Here is an 8,175-nt window from a genome sequence, read left to right as displayed (position 1 = left end):
TGTGGAATGTCTGAAGAGGCAGAGGAGCACGCAGACACACACTGACTGCAGATTTATTCCAGCAGTTGAATATTTGATAAGTGAGGGTCTGGATAGTTTAATATTCTGTAGTTTGTGATTGTGACCTCTCGACCTCTTCGCTGCTCGTACATAAAACCTCATCTAAATGTTTAAACAAATTTGTTCAATCATCAGATTCCTCTGAAAATAAAATTGGACATTTAGGATTCAGGACTGAATGGATGATGGAAAGTGAACAAAAAATAATCATTAAGACAAAAAAGTAAAAAAATGCCCGTTTTTGAGACAAAGATAGGACTGAAGCAGACGAAACTCCCACCCTGTAGAACCCTTGCAGTGGAGACGGGACTGAGACACAGACTAAACTAAAGTAGTCAGAACACTAGTAGTCAGAACCCTAGTAGTCAGAACACTAGTAGTCAGAACACTAGTAGTCAGAACACTAGTAGTCAGAACCCTAGTAGTCAGAACAGTAGTAGTCAGAACCCTAGTAGTCAGAAGACTAGTAGTCAGAACCCTAGTAGTCAGGTCACTAGTAGTCAGGTCACTAGTAGTCAGAACCCTAGTAGTCAGAACCCTAGTAGTCAGAAGACTAGTAGTCAGAACCCTAGTAGTCAGAACAGTAGTAGTCAGAACCCTAGTAGTCAGAACCCTAGTAGTCAGAACCCTAGTAGTCAGATCCCTAGTAGTCAGAACCCTAGCAGTCAGATCCCTAGTAGTCAGAACCCTAGTAGTCAGAAGACTAGTAGTCAGAACCCTAGTAGTCAGAACCCTAGTAGTCAGAACCCTAGCAGTCAGAACCCTAGCAGTCAGATCACTAGTAGTCAGAACCCTAGTACTCAGAACCCTAGTAGTCAGAACCCTAGTAGTCAGAACCCTAGTAGTCAGAACCCTAGTAGTCAGAACCCTAGCAGTCAGAACCCTAGCAGTCAGATCACTAGTAGTCAGAACCCTAGTACTCAGAACCCTAGTAGTCAGAACCCTAGTAGTCAGAACCCTAGTAGTCAGAACCCTAGTAGTCAGATCACTAGTAGTTAGAACCCTTGTAGTCAGAACCCTAGTAGTCAGAACACTAGCAGTCAGAACCCTAGCAGTCAGATCACTAGTAGTCAGAACCCTAGTACTCAGAACCCTAGTAGTCAGAACCCTAGTAGTCAGAACCCTAGTAGTCAGAACCCTAGTAGTCAGATCACTAGTAGTCAGAACCCTTGTAGTCAGAACCCTAGTAGTCAGAACACTAGTAGTCAGAACACTAGTAGTCAGAACCCTAGTAGTCAGATCACTAGTAGTCAGAACCCTAGTAGTCAGATCACTAGTAGTCAGAAACCTAGTAGTCAGAACCCTAGTAGTCAGAACCCTAGTAGTCAGAACACTAGTACTCAGAACACTAGTAATCAGAACCCTAGCAGTCAGAACCCTAGTAGTCAGAACCCTAGTAGTCAGAACACTAGTAGTCAGAACCCTAGCAGTCAGATCACTAGTAGTCAGAACCCTAGTACTCAGAACCCTAGTAGTCAGAACCCTAGTACTCAGAACACTAGTAATCAGAACCCTAGCAGTCAGAACCCTAGTACTCAGAACCCTAGTAGTCAGAACACTAGTAGTCAGAACCCTAGTTGTCAGAACATTAGTAGTCAGAACACTAGTAGTCAGAACCCTAGTAGTCAGAACCCTAGTAGTCAGAACACTAGTAGTCAGAACCCTAGTAGTCAGAACACTAGTAGTCAGAACCCTAGTAGTCAGAACACTAGTAGTCAGAACCCTAGTTGTCAGAACCCTAGTAGTCAGAACACTAGTAGTCAGAACCCTAGTAGTCAGAACCCTAGTAGTCAGATCACTAGTAGTCAGAACCCTTGTAGTCAGAACACTAGTAGTCAGAACACTAGTAGTCAGAACCCTAGTAGTCAGAACCCTAGTAGTCAGAACACTAGTAGTCAGAACCCTAGTAGTCAGAAGCCTAGCAGTCAGAACCCTAGTAGTCAGAACACTACTAGTCAGAACCCTAGTAGTCAGAACACTAGTAGTCAGAACACTAGTAGTCAGAACACTAGTAGTCAGAACCCTAGTAGTCAGAACACTAGTAGTCAGAACCCTAGTAGTCAGAACCCTAGTAGTCAGAACACTAGTAGTCAGAACCCTAGTAGTCAGAACACTAGTAGTCAGAACACTAGTTCTGGGAGATGTACACTACAGACACAGAAAGCGTGGAGGCTAACAGAGGGGACTGAGGCAAAGACTAAACTTCCACCCTAGAGATCATTAAAGGCCCTGTTAAGACTTGAGATCAGTGATATTAAAGGTAAACTTTACCGCTGTACACTATTTGGGGTGTTTTTCCAGTCTGCTGACCTAATTATGAGTGATGGGAGGAGTTTCAGACATAATTATAAACTATAGCTGTATTTTTGTAATTTCGCGCCAAGAGAATTTTATTAACCAATGACGTCGTTGATTGATTCAGCCTGATGACGGATGAAAAAAATGAATGTTTTGTAGAAATTATTGTGGCCTTTGTGTTTCGCCGATTGCAGGGTCACGCCAGCAGCCTGTAGATATGGTTGTTCTTGTTCGATAGAGCCATTGGACTTAGTGTCAACAATGTTTCTATCAGCCAGGACCTAGCAGGATATCTAGGTTGAATCATTTTCCCTGGCTCTGTAGTGACTACAGCCTGATGGGAGCCCTACTTCCTTGTTCCCTGGCTCTGTAGAGACTACAGCCTGATGGGAGCCCTACTTCCTTGTTCCCTGGCTCTGTAGAGACTACAGCCTGATGGGAGCCCTACTTCCTTGTTCCCTGGCTCTGTAAAGACTACAGCCTGACGGGAGCCCTACTTCCTTGTTCCCTGGCTCTGTAGAGACTACAGCCTGATGGGAGCCCTACTTCCTTGTTCCCTGGCTCTGTAGAGACTACAGCCTGACGGGAGCCCTACTTCCTTGTTCCCTGGCTCTGTAGAGACTACAGCCTGATGGGAGCCCTACTTCCTTGTTCCCTGGCTCTGTAAAGACTACAGCCTGATGGGAGCCCTACTTCCTTGTTCCCTGGCACTGTAAAAACTACAGCCTGATGGGAGCCCTACTTCCTTGTTCCCTGGCTCTGTAGAGACTACATCCTGATGGGAGCCTTACTTCCTTGTTCCCTGGCTCTGTAAAGACTACAGCCTGATAGGAGCTCTACTTCCTTGTTCCCTGGCTCTGTAGAGACTACAGCCTGATAGGAGCTCTACTTCCTTGTTCCCTGGCTCTGTAGAGACTACAGCCTGATAGGAGCTCTACTTCCTTGTTCCCTGGCTCTGTAAAGACTACAGCCTGATAGGAGCTCTACTTCCTTGTTCCCTGGCTCTGTAAAGACTACAGCCTGATAGGAGCTCTACTTCCTTGTTCCCTGGCTCTGTAAAGACTACAGCCTGATAGGAGCTCTACTTCCTTGTTCCCACCCTCAAAAGCAGGCTTTTCACAAGGGGGTTTGGTGCTAGTTTTCAGGTTCACTGGAGCTACGTTACCGTGCGCCGTGTATCTGAGATTGTCTGCTTCTGATGATTCCAAGAAGAGCTGGACGACGACACATGTTTTGATGTTCTTTAACACACAGCCCTATTAATTTCAGCCGGAATACACTGAACAAGAGTTGAGACAGCAGCAGCCTAGACCAGCTGGACCAGGACTCAGGAGGCAGTGTTGTTCAGTACAATTTGGTGATCGATTCGGTAATAACGGGGCTGCTAGTAACACTACAAGGCAAGCTAGCCAAGTTTAGCTAGCTAGCTAGCTGTGTATTTTCTATACCTAAAATGTGCTGTAGTCTAATGTTATAGCTAGCTAGCTAAGTAGCCTAGCTAGCCTCAGCGCCTCTCACTAGAAGCAAAACTGGAGAATATTTTTGATGATGATGGTGGAGAGTAAAGGGAATGACTTTGGCTTGATGTCTCATATTAGTCTGGTACTAACTAAACCTGTGTGTTGTAGCTAGCTAGCTAGCTAGCGTGTGTCTGTGAGATGTCTCACATTCTACACCATGCTGATACAGTAGGAATACAGACAGTACACATCAATTGCTCATGAATGTCTATTAGTGTTTTCTCTTACAGACAATACCACTTGGTGACCTACATATTGTTTTGGGAGTTTGTTCTATGTGGGAAGAAGCTAGGCACAGGACACGGAATCCCCTTGCCTGTGTGTGTTGTTGGGGCCATTCACGAGGTGAAAGGTCCTTAACAACAATCTCCCCTTGTATCAAAATGACTCTGAACACCTCACTGCACCACCCAAACACACCGTATGTGTCACGATCGTCTTTGGGTGAGAGAGAGGACCAAGGCGCAGCGTGTGCAAAATACATCCTCTTTATTAAAGAAGAGAGAAAAAAACAAGAAACAAACAACTATACACAAACTAATAAAATAACAAACTGACGACCGTGAAGCTATACATGTAAATAGTTGCTGACACAAACACTACACATAGACATAGACAATTACCCACAAATGCATGATGCCCATGGCTGCCTTAAATATGGCTCCCAATCAGAGACAAGTGAAAGACATCTGTCTCTGATTGAGAACCACTCAGGCAACCATAGACATACCTAGACACATTCACTCAACCATAGACATACCTAGAAACATTCACTCAACACAAACTCATACACTACACCCAACACCCCCTTTACCATATAACCACCCAAAACGACAAAACACAAACCTTACCCATGTCACACCCTGACCTAACTAAAATAATAAAGAAAACAAAGAATACTAAGGCCAGGGCGTGACAATATGTCAGTACTCTCTTTGTAGAACTGTAGTATTTATTATAGGTGTTAGTAGTATTCTGTAGTATTTATTATAGGTCATAGTAGTATTCTACTGTATATGCCAGTATTCTCTTTGTAGAACTGTATTATTTATTATAGGTGATAGTAGTATTCTACTGTATATGCCAGTATTCTCTTTGTAGAACTGTAGTATTTATTATAGGTGATAGTAGTATTCTACTGTATATGCCAGTATTCTCTTTGTAGAACTGTAGTATGTATTATAGGTGATAGTAGTATTCTGTAGTATTTATTATAGGTGATAGTAGTGTTCTGTAGTATTTATTATAGGTGTTAGTAGTATTCTGTAGTATTTATTATAGGTGATAGTAGTATTCTGTAGTATTTATTATAGGTGATAGTAGTATTCTGTAGTATTTATTATAGGTGATAGTAGTATTCTGTAGTATGTATTATAGGTGTTAGTAGTATATTCTTATTCTGCTGTCATAAATTGTCATAACTGTTCTGCTGTGTAAACGCACCTTCGGTCTCCAGAGTAAATAAACTGTCTTGAATACACGCCATGTCTGCTGATTTACTATGTTGAAAGACTAATCTACTGTATAATTAAAACATGTTTACTTGCCAACTGTAACGGCGGTCCTCCTCCTCTTCGACCGAAAAGGAGGAGTATTGAGGGAACCAAGGCGCAGCGAAGTTTGAACACATATTTATTTAACAAAGACACGAACTTGTATAAACTAACAAAACAACAAAACGGTGAAGACAGACCTATACGACGAACTTACATAAAACAAGAAGAACGCACGAATAGGACAATTAGACTACACAAACCGAACAAACTGTAACAGTCCCGTATGGTGCAAACAATTACACAGACACGGAAGACAATCACCCACAACGAACACTGTGACAACGCCTACCTAAATATGACTCTTAATTAGAGGAACGCCAAACACCTGCCTCTAATTAAGAGCCATACCAGGCAACCCAAAACCAACACAGAAACAGAAAACATAGAATGCCCACCCAAACTCACGTCCTGACCAACTAACACACATAACAAACTAACATAAATAGGTCAGGAACGTGACACCAACGCAGTAATTTGTTTTAGCAGTAAGATTGTAGCTAGTTAATATATATATAATAGTATAATAATATAAATAATAATATAAACAAAATATATTTCCACGAACGTCACAATGAATTGATCAAGAAGTTTTGAATTCCAACACATTATTGGTTTCTGATGCAGCTGGAATCATTTAGTCACTTGTCGGTACATAAAATATATATAATATATATATATATATAAAATATATGAAATAAGATGATGTAAAACGTTTGATATGAAAACATATGAAACAACAGCTAGCAATATCTCTCTATACAGTATATATGTATCACAATGCAGTGGTGAGCATAGTAGACATTCTATATTACACTACAACATCAGTCTAACTGAATGTGTAATGTTGTGTTAGTTCAACGTTCCAGGCTGGATCCGGGAATGTTCTTCAGCTGGTGAACCTCGTTTAGTTTTTTGGCCAATGGGCAGCTTTCGTCTGGCAGAACTTCCTGAGCTCCTGGAAAGGCCAAAGACAAGGAATACAAAATGGCTGTATGCCGTACCAGTCTATGGATTTTACATGTACGTCTTTTGAACTAAAATATCGCCATTTAAACCATTACCCATGCACTCTCATCTGAGCTGATCAATAATGAATCTTGATATATTCACGTCTTGAAAGGTTCTGATTGATTTTCACATACCTTGCATTCTACTATTGATTTCTCCATGGTTCAACATTTCTGTAGGGAGATCACTTTTTCAAATGTCTATAATGTCAGACTGCCTTTCCAATCAAGATGTCTCACAGATATTCAAGCGTTTGCTACGCCAGACACTGGCCTGGTAGTAACATACTGTATAAAGACATTTACACCAGACACTGGCCTGGTAATAACATACTGTATAAAGACATTTACACCAGACACTGGCCTGGTAGTAACATACTGTATAAAGACATTTACACCAGACACTGGCCTGGTAGTAACATACTGAATAAAGACATTTACACCGGACACTGGCCTGGTAATAACATACTGTATAAAGACATTTACACCAGACACTGGCCTGGTAGTAACATACTGTATAAAGACATTTACACCAGACACTGGCCTGGTAATAACATAATGTATAAAGACATTTACACCAGACACTGGCCTGGTAATAACATACTATATAAAGACATTTACACCAGACACTGGCCTGGTAATAACATACTGAATAAAGACATTTACACCGGACACTGGCCTGGTAGTAACATACTGTATAAAGACATTTACACCGGACACTGGCCTGGTAGTAACATACTGTATAAAGACATTTACACCAGACACTGGCCTGGTAATAACATAATGTATAAAGACATTTACACCAGACACTGGCCTGGTAATAACATACTGTATAAAGACATTTACACCGGACACTGGCCTGGTAGTAACATACTGTATAAAGACATTTACACCAGACACTGGCCTGGTAGTAACATACTGTATAAAGACATTTACACCAGACACTGGCCTGGTAATAACATACTGTATAAAGACATTTACACCGGACACTGGCCTGGTAGTAACATACTGTATAAAGACATTTACACCAGACACTGGCCTGGTAGTAACATACTGTATAAAGACATTTACACCAGACACTGGCCTGGTAGTGACATACTGTATAAAGACATTTACACCAGACACTGGCCTGGTAATAATATAGAGTATAAAGACATTTACACCAGACACTGGCCTGGTAATAACATACTGTATAAAGACATTTACACCAGACACTGGCCTGGTAATAATATAGAGTATAAAGACAATTACACCAGACACTGGCCTGGTAATAATATAGAGTATAAAGACAATTACACCAGACACTGGCCTGGTAATAATATAGAGTATAAAGACAATTACACCAGACACTGTCCTGGTAGTAACATAATGTATAAAGACATTTACACCGGACACTGTCCTGGTAGTAACATACTGTATAAAGACATTTACACCAGACACTGGCCTGGTAATAATATAGAGTATAAAGACAATTACACCAGACACTGGCCTGGTAATAACATACTGTATAAAGACATTTACACCGGACACTGGCCTGGTAGTAACATACTGTATAAAGACATTTACACCGGACACTGTCCTGGTAGTAACATACTGAATAAAGACATTTACACCGGACACTGTCCTGGTAGTAACATACTGTATAAAGACATTTACACCGGACACTGGCCTGGTAGTGACATACTGTATAAAGACATTTACCCTGGACACTGTCCTGGTAGTGACATACTGTAT

The sequence above is a fragment of the Salvelinus fontinalis genome, chromosome 13 (genome assembly GCF_029448725.1).
Source record: "Salvelinus fontinalis isolate EN_2023a chromosome 13, ASM2944872v1, whole genome shotgun sequence".
NCBI classification, from domain to species: domain Eukaryota; kingdom Metazoa; phylum Chordata; class Actinopteri; order Salmoniformes; family Salmonidae; genus Salvelinus; species Salvelinus fontinalis.
Note: the sequence above shows the minus strand (reverse complement) of the source record.